Source organism: Protopterus annectens, chromosome 1.part2 (assembly GCF_019279795.1).
Source record: "Protopterus annectens isolate FY-2018-M chromosome 1.part2, PAN1.0, whole genome shotgun sequence".
In the NCBI taxonomy this organism is placed as follows: Eukaryota; Metazoa; Chordata; order Ceratodontiformes; family Protopteridae; genus Protopterus; species Protopterus annectens.
In genome coordinates this window covers 492,193,969-492,214,986 of record NC_056727.1, presented here as the reverse complement: position 1 = coordinate 492,214,986, position 21,018 = coordinate 492,193,969, and the positions used below count along the sequence as shown (strand labels likewise).

Here is a 21,018-nt window from a genome sequence, read left to right as displayed (position 1 = left end):
GACTGAGGTCCTTCTGCTACAAGGTGGGGAAGAAAAAATGGACATAGGGTTGCCAAGGTGCAGTAGATCTTTGCAGATTGGTTTAAATCCAGTGCGAGTGTTCTGTGGAATCTAAATGAATCTCCAAGCAAAGAAGGTTCTTGATGGACTAGGAAGACAGGCACAGTGGAATTGTGAGAGTAGCCAGAAATCAACTGCACTGGACAAGAGAAAGAGAGACAGAGAAGTGGTGAAATGGAAAGGGCACCATGGATCTCAAGGCTAAGACTTAGTAAAGGAGGCACAGACCTTGGAGGAGTCATTTTTGTGTTGAAAATCTTTGTTCTCCATTCTAATGATTGTCTTGTGAAGGAATGTAGTTTTTTTTTAAATGCAGTACATCACTCTCATTTTCTGGCTTCATTAAAATGCCCACAAAGGGAATAAGCCATAAATAAAGAGTAAAAACTGTGACAATCTCCCATGAGAATTTGCTTCCCCACACCTGCATGTATTCTTGAAAGCCAGACTCAAATGTGGAGAAGAAAAAAATGAACAGTAACTGAAATTAAAAAAAAAAAGCCCTCGTATTAACTAGCTTTAGATGATTAACATCAGTGAAAGACAACCTGACCTCTGTTGTCACCAAGTGGTAGAAAGAACTGGAAAAGACTAGAAAAAAAACACCCAAATCTAATTACTACTGTGGCAACCAGAGATCGATCATAGAATGTTATCAGAAAATAATTTTTAAGCGGGTCTATATCAGAACATCGAGTGATTAAAATCGCGAACGCTCTAAAGAGCGAAAATGCCGGACCTCAAAGTGCCTTTTTTTTTTAGAAAGCAGTACAGTGAAGATTGGGATATTTGCCCTTTCCTCACTGTAGTGCAATCTCAAAGCTGGAATATATATTTAGCGGGGGGTGTGGGGAGTGCCCGGGCCCAGCCCCCCACAATAACGACTTTGAGGTCAGGCATTTTTGCTCTTTGGAGCGTTCACGATTTTAATCATTTGATGTTCTGATATAGACCCTTTTTAAGCAGGGCTTAGGAGGAAATTCTGATAACAGTGATTATGAATGAGACCTGTTTGTACCCTGCTGTCCAGGTATGTCAAAATCAGATACAAAGGATTCGACAAGACAAAGTCCACAATTAATGTCCTTTTTAACTTTGTTTGCAGTTCTTTAGAAGTACATACATTTTTAGTATTTAAATGCACAGAAAGATACACACCCAGAAATAGAACCACATTTTTTTCTGTTGGAAATCAGGTAATTAGACACAGAAGGGTACAGTTAAGCAAGCTGTTAAAAATTATTTTATCTATTGTGACATAATCTAAACTACTACAAGCTCTCACTGAAGTTTATATTTGAAATTGTTCTAAATTAATATCTTAAAAGTATGTTAATCTTTACCTACTAGCCTGCCTATGTTTAGCTTCTCCTCTGCATGTTTTGTTTTGTTCTGTGCTAATCTGATACAAGCTAAACATTGCACCAGTCTTTTATACACTCCTTATGTTTAGTGCTGCATTTTCTGCATATGTGAGTCAAGTTTTCTACATTGTCCCATATATTTCTTGCATCGTGTGCCAGTAAATGTATCCTACAAACTGATGTTAGTTAATGCTAAATTATGTTTCTGCTCCACCTTAGAGTTTTACACTTCAGCTTGTATATTCATTTATCGTTATATTAGGTGCTGACTTGTGCTCACTCACATTTCTAAATATAGATCCTTTGTACTTACCACACCTGCAGTCACAAAAAGCTGGACAATTCAGTGCATACGTATGCATGAAAGTAAACACATTTTGTATGTGCAGAAATTACTTCACAGCCACACTGCCATGACTCTGAACAAATAACTCACAACATAACAATACTACTTTTATCAGTTCATGTACAAAATCGCAGGAAGATCACAGCCAGTTATCACCAGACTTTTTTTTTTTTTTACAGTATTTCTGTACCTATTCTTCAAATGCCTCACTGTCATACTACAGACAGATGACAAGATTCTCTGAAAATAAACAATTCTAGGAAACACCTGACTGACCAAAATGAATATACCAAATGTTTAGCAGTAATGTTCTGACATGTTATATTTTACAGACTTAATGCACTCATAAACAGATCACTCGGGCTTCAGATCAGGGTTATTATGTGAGACGTTTTAAAAGACTTATTAGGTGCAATAGTAAAACAGATCACAGAGTTAAATCTCTGGGCTCTAGGAGTCTCTAACCAGGGATCCTTCTTAACACACCCAGGCTAATACTCCCTTACATTTTGCATCATCTCCCCAGTAATTTTTCCTAGGTTCCCTGTTTGAGTGTTGCAGACTCCCCAACACAGCCATCCCACATATTTCTCAGGAACATTACACTCCCAACCAATCTGAGACCAATATCTCCTGGATTCTGTCCTGAAATGAGCCCTTGGAATAATATGGTTTTGTTCTTTGTTGCTCCCTTGGCTTTTCAAATTAAGACCTCATCAACACTGCCCCATATAGCTCCCAGTGTCTTAAATATCTTTTGTCAGGTTATTTTTGTCTACTCTCACCTGCAAGTAAAACAACCCCCGATACTAGACAGATGTCATAGGATTTTAGCTGCCAAAACTCATTTCCACCGACTGCTGCCTGTCTGTACCACCCACATAACTATATTACCTTCCAAAAAATGTCAGAAATGTTCTCTGCGTATGTAATTGTCTGCCACATACACACAAACTTATTTCATGGAAAAGTTAACCAACCACTGTCTACTTTAGATGAATATTTATATGTACTGTTAAAAAACAACAATACAGAATAAAGTACAGTATATGTTATCCTGTGCTATCAGGAAAACTCCATAAATGTAGTATAAAAACATACTAAAAGATACTGCACTCTTGTCACTGACCGAGGTACTCTGAATAAAGAAGTTAAGATTTGCGGTATCACACATTTGCCTCAGATAAATGTTACTCATTGTACTCTGTTTACAGTCATGACTCGTAGCTTGAGTCACCAAGACAGCCATCTCATACCAGTTTCCCTCTCATGGTCTGCGTTGGAGAATATTCCCAAGAAGCACAGCGTAGAAGGTTTCACAGTCAATTTGTCACTCTGTATAACGTCATCTTCTGCCTTCTGCAACAGGCTGTTTCCTCTGACAGCTGTCTGTAATTCTGAAATGAAAACAGCCCAAACCTCAGAAAAAAATAAATAACTATGGGACACCAAAACATGTAACTAGTGATGCTGTTTCTCCGTTGTACAACTAAAGATATGTAATCAAATCCTAGTACAACTAAAGATATGTAATCAAATCCTGCTCTGTGCTGGTAAACCAGAAAACAATCTACTGAAATTTAATTAGACATTGCTGGCACATCTGCAGAAATATTTTACCCACCAACAGAGTAAAGAGAGAAAAATACTGATACCTGTATTTTTGTACCAGTACTGATTAATATGATGCCAATAACATGGCCTGCTCGGCATGAAAATCACAAACTGAATAAAAAAGATAGGAATATCAGAAAGATGGTCCCAAGTCCAAAACCAATGCAGGAATGCTTCCAGGGAGCCCTGGTTTTGCCATACAATACATGCTTTAAAGGAGTGAGAGAAATAATTAAACATAACTGGAACATTTTTGGAACTGACCTTGACATTTTGCAGAAAGTAGCTGAAAAAAAATTATTGTTTAAAAAAAAGATTTGTGTTTTAAAACATTACTTGAAAGAGGGGGACAGGTTTCAGAAGAAGGGGGTATTGTACAAGTGTGGGTGATACCATCAGTGCAAATATATTTTGAAGGAAAAGAAGTTAGAATTGGAACAGGAGATCTTGTGAAAATTACGCATAAATTTCACTGTTATAGTTCAGGAGTAGTCTATATGGCTGTTTGTGAGGAATGTAAAAAGTTCTACATAGGGAAAACCAAGGGTATGTTTAGAACGAGAATATACCAGCACCAATATGACATCTCCAAACTAGATGAAAGGAATACACTGGCTAGACATATAAAAAGTTACCATGACCATAAATTTAAATACACAGTGGTGGATAGAGTGGAATTGGGGCCAAGAGGGGGACCGACTGATTTGTTTTTAGAATACAAAGAACTGAGATGGCAGTTAAGATATAACTCTGCGGTTCCCCCTGGCCTCAGTGAGATGATTTCCATTGTTTTTAAAATTAAAGTCCGAGTTTGCCTTTTCATTTATTATTTCACTATTTGCAGAGACAGTTGAAATGTTTTTAAACTCGTCAAGAATAAGTGTTGTGAAGGGAATATGTTTCTGAGAATTTAATTGTTAATAAGTTGTGTTAATTAGTATCATGTGATTGGAAAAATCATTTAAATAGTGTATGTGTTTAACTGATTTTTATTATGATGAAGTCAAAGATACCATTGACGAAAGTGCTCAGTCTGGATTAATAGTGTGCACTGGTCCAGTTTTTAATCTGTCGTTTTTTATTTTTATTTTAAGTTATTAGTTTGTGTGGTGTTTCAAACACTACCACTAGTTATACAAATCCAGACAACTAGGGCTCCCAGGGCAAGATTGTACCATTACAGGGAGCAGGACAAGCCCAGGCCATCACAGTTTATAGAGCAAGAGCATATCATTACAGATAATAGTACAAGCAAAAGACATCACAGATACCAGGAAAAGGCCACTCTCTTACAGCTAACATGACAAGCTCAGTTCATGAGACTAAAAGGATGAACAAGAATCATGAACAATAACAGAAGTTGTTTCAATGAAGATTTCTTTTAGATAAAGATGTAAATAGAAATCTAGTCTTCATGATCTAGTATCTGTTTGTTTAAAAAAACTGTAGATCACCTGTTGTAAAGAAATGAAAGTGCACAAGAACAAAAAATAAACAAATGCTTTAAAATAATTAGGGTGTGTGTGTGTGTGTGTGTGTGTGTGTGTGCGTGTGTGTGTGTGTGTGTGTGTGTGTGTGTGTGTGTGTGTGTGTGTGTGTGTGTGTGTGTGTGTGTGTGAGTGCGTGTGCGTAACAACAACATAATTAAAAGAAAAATGAAGACTACTGAAGAGCAGCAGTTTCTTGGCATGAATTACAGCATACTATACATTATTTTATAAGTTACGCTACACTGTAGTCAACCAAATTCTTGACATGAGACTGAAATTACTGTACATTGCTCAGCCCTTTGTTCACATTTAGCAAGCAGTTATGGGGTAATACACACCATCCCAGTCAATTAAAGTTATCCTGCTAACCCATGAGCAGGACTCTTGGCTATGCCAACGGCAAATAAGGTTTAGTTAGCACAACTGGTACTTGAACGATGTCAGGACGGACGAGAGATAGACTGGCCAACTGTTAACTCTCCTCCACTAAGAGAGGAGTCAAGGAGACTTTCTTCTGTAGTACTGTACCCCGGCAAAGGACAGAGATGCAGCAGAAATACGGGGCTTAAAGACAACACCAGTCCTTCCTGGCTACAAGGGTGATTTATGTGAGCAGCACTCCCTATTACAAACTACAGCAGTGCAATGCACAGTGAAGCTTAGAAGGACAGGTTGCACAAAAAAAGCAGTACAATTTCTCCAACCAAAAACGATGGACCCCCTGAGTCATTCTGCAGGAACACCAGTAAGGGGCATAATCCCATGAACGAAAAACAAGTAAAAAGAACCAGCACAGACAGAGAGGTGCATAGCTCTCATCTATCCCTGATTTTCAGGGATGTCCCTGATTCTGACTCAAATTTTAAATGCCTCCTATAACTGGTCAGTTTTGAAGGAAAGGTGATGAATTACACTTAATAAATAATGACAATAATTAAGAATTATGGACTTCTTTTTCTTCAGAAATGTATGTTATTTCAAATTATCTTAGTCTGTCAATTGTCTTGGGTTAATAGTATTAATATTTTAAGGTTAATAGTATTAATATTTTAAAAGTGCCCCTGACTAATCCTATTTCATTTCTGGATGTGTCCCCCTGATTGGTTGACAGTTATAGAAAGCTGACATGAAGATGATGAGAGATGAGAAAAGGTAGGCATTTGCAACTGGTCAGACCTGGTTAGCAAAATGAAAATACTGACTGAAAAAAAAGACATGAAATACAATTAACTTCTGTATCAATTATTTAACAAAGTGCAACTAAAATAGGCATCTTCGTCTATAGGATCAATGAAGAATAAATATATAAAAGGAATACAGACACATAAACACTGTACTGAATGACAAATACAGACAAATAAACACTGCACTGAATGACACTATCACTCTGTTATTCTGTAATAGGTTTGGTCAACTGGTGCCCTAGGCAAAAGCGCTCCATAGCACCCCCCCACCACGTGTTGCCCCTATCCTTATCTACCTACAAAATCCATATTAATTATTTCATTTTTCTCACAGTTTGTTCTACTCTTCATTTTTCCTGTATTCATTTAACACATTTTAAAGAAACCATTTCTTTACTACAAAAATAAACAAATAAATATTGGAAAAGTGCTCCTGCTAGAGTGGCACCCTAAGCAGACGCCTAGTTGGCTCACGCTTAAGGCAAGCTATAGTGGCACATCCCCTGCTCAACACAGACACAATATACTCATGTGTCTACTAAACGTTTTCTGAACAATACATTTCCTATATGCTAAATTTTATTCATCTGTATTACCACTTCAGATTTACAGAATGACTGTCCCTCAAAAAAAAAAAAAAAAAAATCTACCTGCCAAGTTCCAGACCCCACCACACACACATCAGAATCTTGCAAAGAAAACTAAAATCCATTATCTTTGTAAAAAATAAACTATTCCAAAACCTATCTACAATGTCCAAGATGCTAGTGCTCGATCCAGTTAAACAAGTTATATATTTAAGACAAAAAAGTAGCAACTAGAACTTTCTCTGGCTTGGTGAAGCCTTTATTCTTCTGCTTTTGCTTTCTGTCCACCAAATGTTAACAATGTACCCCACCCATTCTGTTTGGATGTGCGTGCATGGACATACAAGCGTGTATGTGCGTATATGCATGTCTATGTGAGTGATAGCATGAGATGTGTGTGTATGCATATGTGCATATATGAATGTATCTATGTGTGTGGGCAGGCCTGTACGCACGTGTGTGTGCGCAAGCATAAATTTCCATATGTCGAAGTTTGTGTCAAAGAAGACTGTTTGTTTGTGTGTGTGTGTGTGTGTGTGTGTGTGTGTGTGTGTGTGTATGCATGTGGGAGTCTGTATGTGAGCAATAATATGTTCACGTGCACATGTGCCTATTTGTGACAGAGGCCTAACTAGAAACTGGATATGGCTGACTCTCTTAATGTGTTCTGTTGTGGTTTAGGGATTTAATAAACTGGTATAATTCTCTATATAGCACAATAGTTTCATATGATGTTTAGATAAGACAACACTCTTGACATTCCTGGCAGGTAGAATCAATGGAAGAAGTTTTCATGGTGATGTGGTGACCAGAAGCAGTGGTATACCAGTAACACCTAGCATTAAGTTGGATAACTGGATGCTCTGTGACAGAAAGACGGTTATAATGTTAGTGAAAATATTGACAGTTGCTGGGATGTTCACTTGAAACAGCTACAGATGTCATAATACCTTAGAGTTTAATTTTCTCTCAGGCAATAGGTAGTGACAAATTTAGATAAAAAAGCTCTGCTGTGTAGAAATAGAATATTCATATCTATCCTACTTTATACATGGAATTTCTCATCTGCTATGAATTCAAAATCTTAGAACTAACCTCATTAGATGCTTTAAATATTTTTTTAATTTTTATTTTTGCTGGGCTTGCGCAAAGAAGGACCTTCTTTTTCTGACAGACAAGTATTGCTAGTCCAGCAACGTGTTTTTTCAGTATGATCTGTGCAGTTTTAGTAAGTTTGAATTGTGCTACTTTCAAGAACCACTGCCTTGCTGTTATGTTTGATCCATCTGCATTTTTAGCCATTGTCATTTCCTCAATAAACTAAACTGAACAAGAAAGCCTGCATTATCTGAATTACCAAAATAAAGTTAAATAATGAAAACAAGAAATACATTTTATTTTCAAGGATCACAGTTATGGCCTTCTTCTTTAAGGTATACATAGTTTTCAGTGGCATAACAGTTACCAAAGGTTACACACTATACTAGGAACTGGCCACAACTCCACCAAAATGGGCACTAGGTTGAAGTTGTCACCAATTGCACTACCAGTGCACCATACCAATAAGAAAAGCACAAGTAGGACACACAGCACAGCAAGGAAAGGTTATGATGTTATTTATTTTATTAAATGGTAAGTGAACTGGTCTACATGATCTGTTGAGATCAACAACAGAGCCATAACGGCAAGGGAAAATACAAATTGCAAAGTTGCTCCTGGTCTGTCACCTATGTCTCTATTAAACAGAGCCTGTAAACCCATGCTCAAGCCTACATACATCCATTAAAATAAACCGAGGGTATCAAAACTTCTTAGATACATTTGGTAAGCATGGCTAGGCATAAAAAGGCCCCCTGGGGTCATTAGCCTAGTAATCACCTATGAACCTATAACATATACATATATTCACATGAGTGCACACGCACTCGCACGTGTACAGACACACGCACACGCATACATGTCACCCTCAGTCTGGGTCTTCTCTAAGTGTGTGTGTGTGTGTGTGTGTGTGTGTGTGCGCGCGTGTGTGTGCACTTATCTTCTCTCAACATGAGTATCTGAGCAGATGGCATTACAATGGGTACAGCAAGGAGAAAAAAAATGAAAGACGCCTCTCCAAGCCCTTATGAACAAAAACCATGAACAGCTCATATTATCTTTGGTATCAGCTTCAGCTGCTTTTGCAGTTGTTGTCAACAATCAATCTGTTTCAAAGAGAACATCAGACTAGATGATGCCACCAAGGGCTACAGAAACATTTTTTGTGATCATGGAACCAAAGAAAGGTGATGCCAGCAGAGAGCACATGCCAATGAGTGTATGAGGTATGTTACTCAGCTTGTGTCACCATGAATGCTACAACCAGTGCAACATGTTGAGAGAGGTCAGCAGCTTGTCATTCTAGACACCAAGACTGTTCCACTTCACAAAAAACGTGGACACCATATAACCAAATCGTGGACACCATATAACCAAATATGTAAGGAAAACCTGCCACCAAAAATGCCAAGGAAAACATGACTCAGCAAAGGTAGTAAGGCCAATCTGTTTAACTGACGGTACCAGCCTAAGTAAGGGTTCCAAAATTATCAGCAACAATCAAAAACTTATACCCCAAGAAGCCCTCAAGATACCAAAGATACCACAGAAAAACACAAGAACTGTGCATCACTAATGAATCTTGCAAGAGTCAGTGTTTGCAACAGTTCACAAATGCAGAGCACAATTACCAGAAATACCCTCGTGGTCCAAAATGACAAGGTTGACTTCAACTACCAAAGGTACTTAAATTAGCCCATGTTTCAAGCAGTGAACAATTGGCTTGCATTAATAAAATCATATCGGTGAGACTGTGTAACAATGAGTATGAGGAAACACTCATGTCTAAACCAATGAGACAACACAAGGTGATGATATCACCAGAACTGCAGACAAAGTATGTGTTTATTAAAAAATGGCACTAGGGGATGACATCAGCAGAAATGCAAACAACATCTGTTAATTAAAGGGCACTAGGACATGACATCAGCAAAAATGCAGACAATCTGCGCTAATTAACAAAGGGCACTAGGAGACAACATCAGCAGAAATGCAGACAAAGTCTGTGTTGATTAACAAATGGCACCAGGAGATGACATCAGCAGAAATGCAGACAAAGTCTGTGTTAACTAACAAAGGGCACTAGGAGATGACATCAACAAAAATGCAGACAAAGTCTGTGCTAATTAACAAAGGGCACTAGGAGACGACATCCGCAGAAATGCAGACAAGGTTTGTGTTAAGCAAGCAATAATGCCCAACACAGTAGGAGTTACTGAGGAAATAAAACATGGGTGTTCTTCACGTCTTTTTGGACCATTATTTCTCCAATAACACCCACACTGCATGGCAGTACTGCACATAGACAATGGGATAGGTGCTAAATTGTTTTGCATTTGATTTTTTTTTCTTAGTATATAACTTTGCTTACATTTTTGATGTAAAATAATTCCTTTGAATATACATTCAAAATATAAGTTATGCACGTTTTTAATTTCCTCACACACATATACACATACACACACAGTGTCATTGCACACGAATAGTAACCATTCTGATTATACAAAATATTAATGGATCCTGTCTAACTGTATGTAAGACACTGAAAGATCAAAAGAAACCAATGATATTTCAGAGAAGTGGAAATAATGATTCGTTTTAGGTTTATTACAAAGTGGTAAATGAAGCAGTAGCTACTGCAGCAAAGACAATAATTCACGGATGAACTTGTTCAACTGTTCAAATTATGTTTTATAAGGGTATAGTGTTAAACAGGTAACAGTGCGTTTTATTTCTGCCTGTAATATAGTCATACTTAATGAAAACTCGTCAGTAAATGCACTCACTATGCAGTGACTCTATAATGATAGTGTAAATAATGGGGTCATTGGTAACCTTGAAGGAAACTGAAATGCAATTTTATAACATGCACTGACAAGAAAATTCAAATTAGTTATTGGCAAAATATGGTTAAAAATAGAATTTAAAATGGTAAACAAAGTAACCTCACACAGGAAGCCAGGCTGCAAATGCCTTCTGAAAAGACAGTGCATAACAAAAACAGCTTTCAACAAACAATCAAAGAAAAGTAATACTTTCAAGAAGTTTTGCACTAAATAAGCAGTTTTCGTTTACAAGTTACTGAAATATATTTTGTGGGAATATTGTATCATAAAAGTACAGCAAACTATTAGAGATCAGAGCATTAAGTCAATCAGATTATGAGAGTGCACGGACAACAGCAGGTCTGTAAGACTGCAGTGACATGCTACTTGAAAATGTTTTCTAGCACTTCTGTCTCCTTTTTCTCTTAATGACAGATTGATCTTTTAACTGCAGACTCATAGAGTGAATGAAGAAGTTAACACCAAAGCTACCCACACATTTTTATTGTATTTTCCACATTTCAGCTTTAACTTTTAGTGTAGGAGCAGACATTTAACTGTGGGCTTTTTCTGCTTTGTGTTACGAACAAAATGAGTGAGTTCTTCATTCATTGCAGTGGAAAATGTAAAGCATGCTAGGTAAACTACAAATCTTAAGTACTACCCCTTTTCTAACCAGTCCCAATATTACTGCCATCTTCCACACATAAAATAATTTAGCATGCAAATGCTGCATTTGCATTATTCAATGTTGTTTAATAAAATAAATATGGATGTTGGTGTGTTTGCTTTGTAGTATTTTATAAGGACACAGTCTGAATTTAAGGACAGGCTGGGACCTCCCAGACACAATATGTTGCATAGTAAAATACAAAAATAACAAACTGTTAACTGTAGAAGTAAGCATTTGAGTTTGTTTTACAAAAAAACCTTTACACAGCAAAACAAGACTGTGCAAATTAGGAATGTTCACACCAGCTAAAAATGTCAATACCTCAATTAAATAAAAAGAGGCAGTATAATTCAAAATTGATTCTTGGAGGAGCCATACCCATGACATTTATATTGGTATCACATGGATTTTTTTTTCAAGGCAACAGCCCTTGCTATGAGTGTCTTGGATATCAGGGGTATTTGATAGGCTGCTTAAAAGGTTAAACAATTTTCCTATCGAAACTGAGTGTGGGTTGTGAAAGAACATTTTAATGAAGAAAATTTCCCCACGGCTGCTATTTTATTATCACCAAAGCCATCAAGTTTCAGTTTGAGTTATATTTGTATTTATTTATAAAAACAACGATTAGATAAGAAGAACAAAAAAAAAAAAAATAAACCTCTCTTAATATTTTCAGTACAACACCTGACATTTGAACAAATAAGGAAAATGTTACAGTAACTGTCTGTCCAACAGCTAGGTAACAATAAATAACTGATTATACTTAAATATGCCCTAGTAGTGTATAAACATGCTCTTTCACTAAGTGAAACGTGTGTGTCATACTCAGATATATATACATATGAATGTGTGCATTTTCTATATCTACATCATAAACAAATATATATATATTTATATACACACACACGTGTATGTATATATATATATATATGTGTGTGTGTACACACACATACACACATTACACACACACGTACGTGTGTGTGTGTGTGTGTGTGTGTGTGCATATGAGTCATATTTAATAATGTTATTTGATCTTATATCATTAATCTTGCGCCATGTAATCACACTGCCTGGTAAGAAGTAAACTAAACTAAAAAAAAAAAAAAAAAAAAAAAAAAAAAGCAAATCTTTCTGCGGTGTGTGAGTCTTAAACATATCCCTGTTTTAAAATGTCACTGCAAACTGTACTGTTTATGAAGCTGTTATCTCATACTCTGAAATTTAGAAACTAAGTATAAGCATCCTGTACTGCATGCTACTTCATTTGCTTCCTGCTAAATAAATATTCAGAATGTTAATTTTGCTCCAGAAACTATAGTTCCCTACATTTTCAGACACAAAGCATAAAATTTTGTTTTTGAATCACCCCGGTCAGAATTCTCAGATATATACCAAGCATATGATCTCCCCTCAGCTGTTGTAGCACTGGTGTTAAAAACATTAAAGAGTATTTTCTTTATGATGTTTGAATAGTGATGTTAAACGAAATCAGCACCCAAACAAGAAACTGCAGCAGCAGCTGGGAGCAAAGTGTTCATGAAAAAACCTCATATGTTCCTCCTGTGGTTTTATTTCATATAATATGCAAAAGGATTCAAAAAAATAATACAAACACACAAAAAGGGCTTCTGTGGTTCTAACAACTTGGCCTTTGCTGTTTTTCAAGACATCTAATGTGTGCAACATTTATTATCAATGCAATCAGTCATTTGTGGCCAGCAGTCGTGTACTTTCTAAAGAGCCCATTTTGTTCCTAAACTGGTTTTCATTACTGGGTACATAACATGGTTACCAAATAAAGATTATGGTGTACCTTAAAGTATAAACAACAGAAGCAGAATTAAGACTGTTCTTTCAATCTCATTTTGTTACAATGACCTTACTTAAAATTAGAGAGAGATTATTTTAGCCAGAAACATGTTACAAGCACTTTTTAAAGTACTGAACTGTTCCTGCTATCTACTAAGAATCACTTCAACTTACATATTGTTGTCATCAAAACGATAAAAGCTGAATACAAGTCTCATTATTAAAATAAGTTTCTTTATATGCATGTATGTGTGTATAAGAGAGACTGACAACACAGGATCGCAAAGTTGAGTGCAAGACTATAATATGATATCCAACACATAAGAAAACTCTAAAGCAGTTTTGAGCTTTTACCACTGAGGCCATAAACACCTACAGAGCATAATTATTAATAATGAAACCAAACAACAAATACTGAGACCACACAGTACAGCTAGCTGAAGGTTTATATTTCTTTACTATGAGTGTAAGCACAAGCAAATAAGAGATACGCAATTTGGGAGGCTTCTGCCTTAACTGAAGGCTTAAAGTGGTTTAATTACCTAATGGTCTACATAGCAGATAACCTTTTTTGTTTCTTCAGTGCGCAAAAATACTAATCTTCATTTGACTTTCATCATATATTTTGTTGAAGGGAAACTCTCAGCATTACTTATTTAACATTTATATTAAATATAAATAGTCAACATCTCTGCCCCCCACACACATGCACAGACATACACAGTAAAGCACTGATTTTTGTTTGTTTTTAAACATATCTGCATGTGGACTAATATCTTATAACTAATGAAGAACAATTTGAAACTTACTGAATACTATACATAAAATGAATGAACAAGAAAAGAACTGTTTTTATATTTAATACTAGTTGCAACTATATTAAAAAAGTTACAATGTCAGCACATGCTAAAATCCGAGAAATAACAACTGATTTATAAGGAACAACAGCATCTCTTCTTAGCTCTTTCTGTCAGGCTCCAGACATAGTAGAGCAAACAATTAACGCTAAGATTTGTGCACACCCCCACACATAGACTATTTAAAACATAACACAGCTTTGACAGAAATGACACAGTCTGAAACTAGTGAGTAAAAGCTTTTACTATCAATATAATTATGGTTAGAATTTGTCTAAACCGAACTCATCAACAAAACCTTAAGATGCCCTTTGGTCTAGAGATTTTAACGAAAATAGCCCAAATTTAACAACATACTAAAAAAGAAAAACATTATTAAATCTACCAAATAATTTAAGCTGTTTATCCCAAAAACTCTTCCCCATCAGAATGAAAGTTATTTAATTTAAGATGGCTAAAACTACCTTATTTATATGTACTCCACCTGTTTTCTCCCTTCTACGAATTATTTTATTTACTAAAGTCAGCTCAAATTACTGTGTGGATATTCCTGTTTTATTATTTCCTTTTTGGAAATTAATAGTAGCTAGAGAATAAATCTCAGACTAACATAATTGCACTGGCACAATATGTTGGTGAAACACTTTTTCTAATAGTCAAATAATGAAAAGAAGAAAGAATTTCTGCTTTCCAAGGCATAATGATTTAATTTGTAAACACTGTACTGTCACATCATGTCTGAGTGATAAACAATGCTCATAAATGTTATGTCAAATAAAAATGTTCCTAAAATGAGGTTTAAGAAACAGCAATGAGTAAACTATAAGTTCCGTGCAGCAACAAAGATCATTACAGTACAAGCCGAAACTAATGAAGTCACTGCAGGTCTGACTGTTGTAGTCCAAAAGTATCAGCCATACAACAGACATATTCATTTATAAGCCCTTAACTCTGGATCTCTTTTTCACACGGCTAAATAAATGATAAAGCCAATATCATCGTATATCTGTGTAGGTGGCATCAGCTACATGAATAATACATCTGTGAACTCAGTTTCAGTTTGAGAAATAAGTTTGTTCGTGCTACGCAAATATCTACCAAGGGAAGCTTACCAAATTTTTATTACTTTCTTGTTTTCACTCCATTTATCTCATTTTGGTACTACCGAAACCATGCCTACATACCTGTGAGCACCGTCTCACATCGGTACTGAAAAAACAGCACAGCTCTTAGGACCCAGAACAACCTGTAGACCTCCAGCTTTTACTAACATTTGAATTACATAAACAAAGTCTGGTACACAGGAATCACAAACTCATTTTCAATTATACTAATACTGGAAGCTTTACTGTCGTAAATGCATGAAAGCACACATCTTTCCAAACACTTTAAGGAAACTGTAGTCCACAAGCAGTATGTCAGTTTAAATGACTTTATGAATGTGATTATAACATTTTTTTAACTAATGGCAAGAGGTTACTTAAGCCACCAAAGCATAATTCTGGGACCAAGTGTACTGCCACTAAACAGTAACATTAGTGAAAAAACAAAATACTGTCAAAAAATCATAGCCAAGAATACAGGAAAATATGATGTCCCAAGTCATTGGCAGACATTTTACCTTTTTTTGTTCCTTCACAGTGTTTTAAAACACTGTAGGGTTATTGATGCACACATGCACATGTGCGTGGACACACACACACAGACAAACAGACCCACATATATATGTGTATATATATATATATATATATGTATATATATATATATATATATATATAAAATACACACACACACACACGCTCATTCATGCACACACAGACTCTTCTGTCTCGGCTGAATTCATATACTGCAGATGTGGCAAAGTGATTTTCTTCTCATACAATTTTACTTATTTTTATTTCTTTGGATAAACCCAATTACAAACTCTTAAATGCATATAAATATTAACTTAATATGCATTTCAAGTAACTGAAAATCAACTACCATTTTTTTTGTGTTTCTTACATACCTTCCCATATGTACTTGTGTTAAAGAAGGCTCTGTAAGCATATAAGTAGATCTCAGACAGGGAGATAATGCCTTATTTTGTGCAATATCTGGTTGCACATAAAAACACATTTAAAATGTAATTCTGTGCTAAAACTATTATATACATTTCAAAACAGCTGTTGGAATACACTTCAAGTTAACATACCTGGCCCAATGTGGGTTAGGAATAATTATCAAGTGCGTCTGTGAATTAACAGCAAGTGTGCACCCACCTATCAATCTCAGCGTAATTCTTAATGGTATAAATATCACACTTTAGCACAGAGAAAAAAAAACAGTTTTGTCCCCGAAAATGATATAGAATATAAATAACTTATGAAATTTTATAGAGGGCTAAAATGTATTAAATACCACAGATGCTTATCAGTAACTGTACTAAATGGTATATTTTGTTCACTGCCATGGACTGTCTGGCTATATCTTAACAAACCAGTATACATATAACAACAAATACAAAGAAACTGCTGACTTCTGAAACTGAATTGTTAAAAACACAGATACTGTGACTAGTTCATCAGAAAGTCAAATGTGAGTATCAGACAGTTAACAATTTGTATTTGTGAAGAAGGCCATCCACCATACTTAAATGTTCCTCTGCTAACTCCACTTTCATTTTATTTTAGGTGCCTCCTCTAATGCCAGTCTCTATGCATCACCTCTTGTTGGTACCTTTCATAGCTATTTCGGCAGACTTAGTCTTGTTCTCCTTCCCACCTCTCCCTGTACTTTTTCTGACTTTACATATAGCACCCTTTTCCCAAGCTGAAGTCTCATAGAACCCTCATCTAATTCTCTTCTTTTCAAGGACTTGCTGACATTACAACTAACCTTCTCCATTCCACTCTTGACTTACACTTCAGTACCACCGTTAAGCACTCTGCACTGTGCAATGCTACAGCTCATACAGAGTGTGACGTACATGTGCCTGGTACATGAGGCAGTGGCGTTTGTTGCAATGTACGTGGAGTCACCCCACTTCTCCAGTAATTCTATACTCATTTGTGGTTGTAGTACTCCTCTACATTTAATGCAACCATAGTTTCCTCCTTTAACCAAAGCCTTGACCAAGTCTGCCACACTTTAGGTCAGCTAAGTGAGACAGAGAGAGAGACAGAGGGATACAACGACATACATATAGCCATGTAAAGCCATGCTGTACAGAAACTGCAGTAAGCTGATGCAGATAAAGGTAGATGGGCGGGCAATCCAATATGATACATCATAAACAGCGCTATAGAAAGGCTTATGCAACCTCAACAAAGAAATGAGGTATGGTCATTCACAAAGCAATGTACAGCATGCCAGGATTTACAGTAAACACACCATTATCTGCTGCCATTTCTCCTCACAGTACATCTGATCTGTAAAAGCTCTTGTTCTCCTATCTGTTGCACATAATGGTGCTTGGAAGAACAGGATCAACGTTTGATTATCAATCAGAGGGCTGAAGAACTCTGAGCAGCACATACAAGAGTGCATTTCATACACATATGTGCCCAGACATACTTAGATATATGTAGATATACTTATGTGTAACGAAGAAATACCCACAGTAAAAATTATTACTTTGTCTGAAAAATGTTTCTGACCTCCTTTGAATGAATTTGAACTTTATTAGTCAGCAGTTATAATTCTTTTATTTAAAGTCATTAACAAGGTAAGTTGTCTGGTCCAAGAACTCTTTTCAGTCACAATCTGGGACAAGACGGCCAAAACAAGATATTATTATGAAGTACATTGTGCGAATAGGGATAATGTTAAAGTCAGACATTTACAAAATACATTAAGTACAGGAGGAATGCTTGAGTTTAAGACTTTATATTTATTGTAGTAGACTTATTCTAATAAAAGATAATGCAGTGATATGATCAAGAGAGTGTTTACAGTAGCATTAGAATGAGACAAACACACTAGGCATGGACTACTACAAAGTTAATAATAAAATAGCAACATACACATTCAAGAAATGTACTTCTGTTAAGTACTTGTCAGAGCTGTGTTAGTCTTCACATCTTATGAAGAAAAGAAAGTATTGAGGACCAGTGGGTGAGAAATTAGGATATGAAATATAAGGGGGAAGGATACACAAGGGTAAAGATAACAACGGAATACGATTGTAGAGCAGGAGAGGAGGGTAGTTCAGAGAGGCAGAAAATATATTAACCAGTATCTCAGAAGCAAATGTATGTTTTGTTTTATTCAAGAAAGTAGAAATTAAGTGATTTTTGAATAAGAGCAAGTTACCTGCCAACATGATAAGTTCAGGTAGATATTTCCAGCATGCTGGGGCCAGTTTAGAGAAGATTCAATTACAGACGGCAAGAGTAAATAAAGGAAGGCCTGGAAAGGTCTGGAGTGTCGAAGAGAGTAATGATCTTAAAGTACATTGATGTGTTTCTGAAGAGACATTTCTTTATTTTGGTTCTTTGTACAAGACCAGTTGCTATGGTTGTTTCTGAAAAATGAAGTTATTTACAATGAAAAAAATTGATTAAAACAGGAGCAAGTAAAAAATTAATCAAAATACACACCAACATTCAGTTTTGCATATTAACAGTGAATATTATGGAATACTGGAAGAAAAACTGCCACAGCCTGCTTGCCATCAACAAGGACAACAATGACTATGAATGGCACTCCACTTGCTCTAGGTTTCTTTTCCCTTGATCACACTACTAGCCCTGTCTGGAAAATGATGATATGGAAGGTAGAGCACAGGCTAGGTAGATTTATTAACAAGGCAAACAGAGAATTCCCCACACATTATTCTAATTCCCCACACATTATTCTAAGTACCAAATCAAACAATAATTTAATAAATAATCAAACCAAGAGTGATGTATACACTGATTTATGCTTTTTGTTGTCCTAATTTGACCATAATTCACTGAAATGAATGTTGCAAATAATCTAGCAAATCGGCATCAGTTTCACTAACCAACGGCAATGCAGCAAATTAGCTGGCATTCCCAGTTAAATATGCTACAGCAAGTGCCAAGGCCAGCTAGCTGCCCAGACAATTACACCTTCATTTTATGCTGCTTACACTTGATCTGTACAAATACATATTGCTCTGTTCAGTGCAATAGAAGGTTTAAAACCTGGGATAGGTGGCCTGCTTTGTCAACAATTACAACACTCAAGATCTCATATACAGGATAAGAGGCTTGCAAATAAGTAGCAGATTCTGCACAGAAAAAATCCTGGGACATCTATGATATCACTTAATACCACATGTACAGCAGACAGTATCTGCACACTATATGTACATTTATCCTTGTTTCAGCAACCTGTAAGAGGAAGCAACAAACTGCCAAGAGGCTCAGTACAATAAGAGATGAAATGTTATGGTTTTGGAAGAGGATGCTGGGATCTCTATATATACAACATTATTTGTTGGCAATATATTGTATGCACATGAGCACACAACATGCTCACATATATAGAATTTGTTAGGGTAGGCATAGCCATACATTAAATAGTTGCACTGTAAGTTTACAAAATAAGATATGTGATGAGTGATGAAGGGAAATGTCATGAAATTGAGTTCCACAGTCATGAAATATAAGATATTTCATGTAACATATAAAAGTAGAGACCCTCAAATATTCATCAATTTTATTTTTTTCAATGGTGTTTGAAATACTGTTTCTCTTTCATTTCAAAAGTATGCTGTAATTACATAAACTGTCTATTGAACCAACCTTTATGTACTTTCCACAGGTTGTTAGTATTTTTCAATAGGAGTAAACTTTCAGAAGTGAATAATCAGGAGAACTCATAATACTGGGCTGCTGAGCTGGCCGCCCACACACTTTTGTTAGAGTGTTCTTTTATTTTTAAAGTAAAAAAAAATATTTTAAAAGATTTAAAGGACACAACTTGTAGCAACTGTAATTACTTGTCCACAGAACTTCAGCATGCACTCGCAGAGCTCGAGTTATGCGGAACTACTAGCTTGATTTACAAAAAAAATTCAGGGCTGTTTTAAAAACAGCCCAGAATCTGGGCCAGAGTTCAATGCAGTTTTAAGAGCACAGAGGGATCGAGCTGTTAGGGTCAGCAGCCTGTCACATGATTACAGCTTGTATGTGAAGTGGCTGCTGATGTATGCGAGAAAGGGAGTGTCAAGGCAGAAGTAAAAGCTAAGGTTCCCTACCCATTTATTTTGACTTGAGAGACAGAAAAAAAAAACTTTGGATACTCCATCATTTATAAACACAGTGCAATAACAGGAACTTAACTTCATTACTTATTTTGATCTTGGAAGGTCAAGGACCTTGCAATTAAACAAATCAGTTGAGTTCAATTCATCCCAGACCAGTTCCTTTATTTTTGCAGTCAAGTTACAGCTGTTGTTTTTTTCTAGGTGGGCAGTTAGCTGATCTGAATAACTAAAAAAAGAAAACATGATTGGAGGACTGGTAAAATTTAGTAGTTACACGTGTATACCTTACATTTTTGTTTTATCCTGGCAGGGTCTACTAGATACTTTTGTTAGGTGGACTATGCAGGGAATTTTGAAAGCTTTTTCTTAATGAAATGTCTTTCTTGTATTTCGAATATCATGTCAGGGTCACTCAGAAACCAGGTAAGTAATTTCTTTAGGGGGCTGTTTGTGGGTGATTCTAATATCTTGGCAGACTCAGCCAGATACCAGGCAGGCAGTGTGTTTTAGGGGCTGTTCGTAGATGAAACATATGTTTTAACCTAATATCCTGACAGGGTCAATCCAGATACTTTAGAAAAGTAGGCATTGTGTATAGCAGCAGTTTGTGGATGAAATTATGTTTTTTTAATCTAATAGGTCTTGCATTTTTGTTTATCCTGGCAGAATCAAAACAGATGCTATAGGAAGGCAGCAGGTAATGTGAATGGGGGTTGTTTGTGAGTGAAACTAAAACCTTTTAAATAAAAAAAAATTAGACTAGTTTGTTTTCTTTCTTTTGTTTAATCCTGGCAGGGTCAAACTAGATACTTTAGGTAGGTAGATAGTGAGTATGGGGTCTACCTGTGGATTATTTTTTTTAATCTGGTATCCCGGCAGGGTCAAACCAGA

At 36.1% G+C, this 21,018-nt stretch overlaps 1 long non-coding RNA gene across 2 annotated transcripts in view; it reads right to left on the bottom strand.

Moving 5' to 3' along the window:
* Positions 1–21,018, bottom strand: part of LOC122789745 — a 2,129,853-nt gene that overhangs the window by 191,759 nt on the left and 1,917,076 nt on the right. For both annotated transcript variants that reach the window (XR_006362872.1, XR_006362873.1), the window contains exon 6: positions 3,027–3,167. This is a non-coding gene — a long non-coding RNA (uncharacterized LOC122789745). The remainder of the gene's footprint in view (positions 1–3,026; positions 3,168–21,018) is intronic.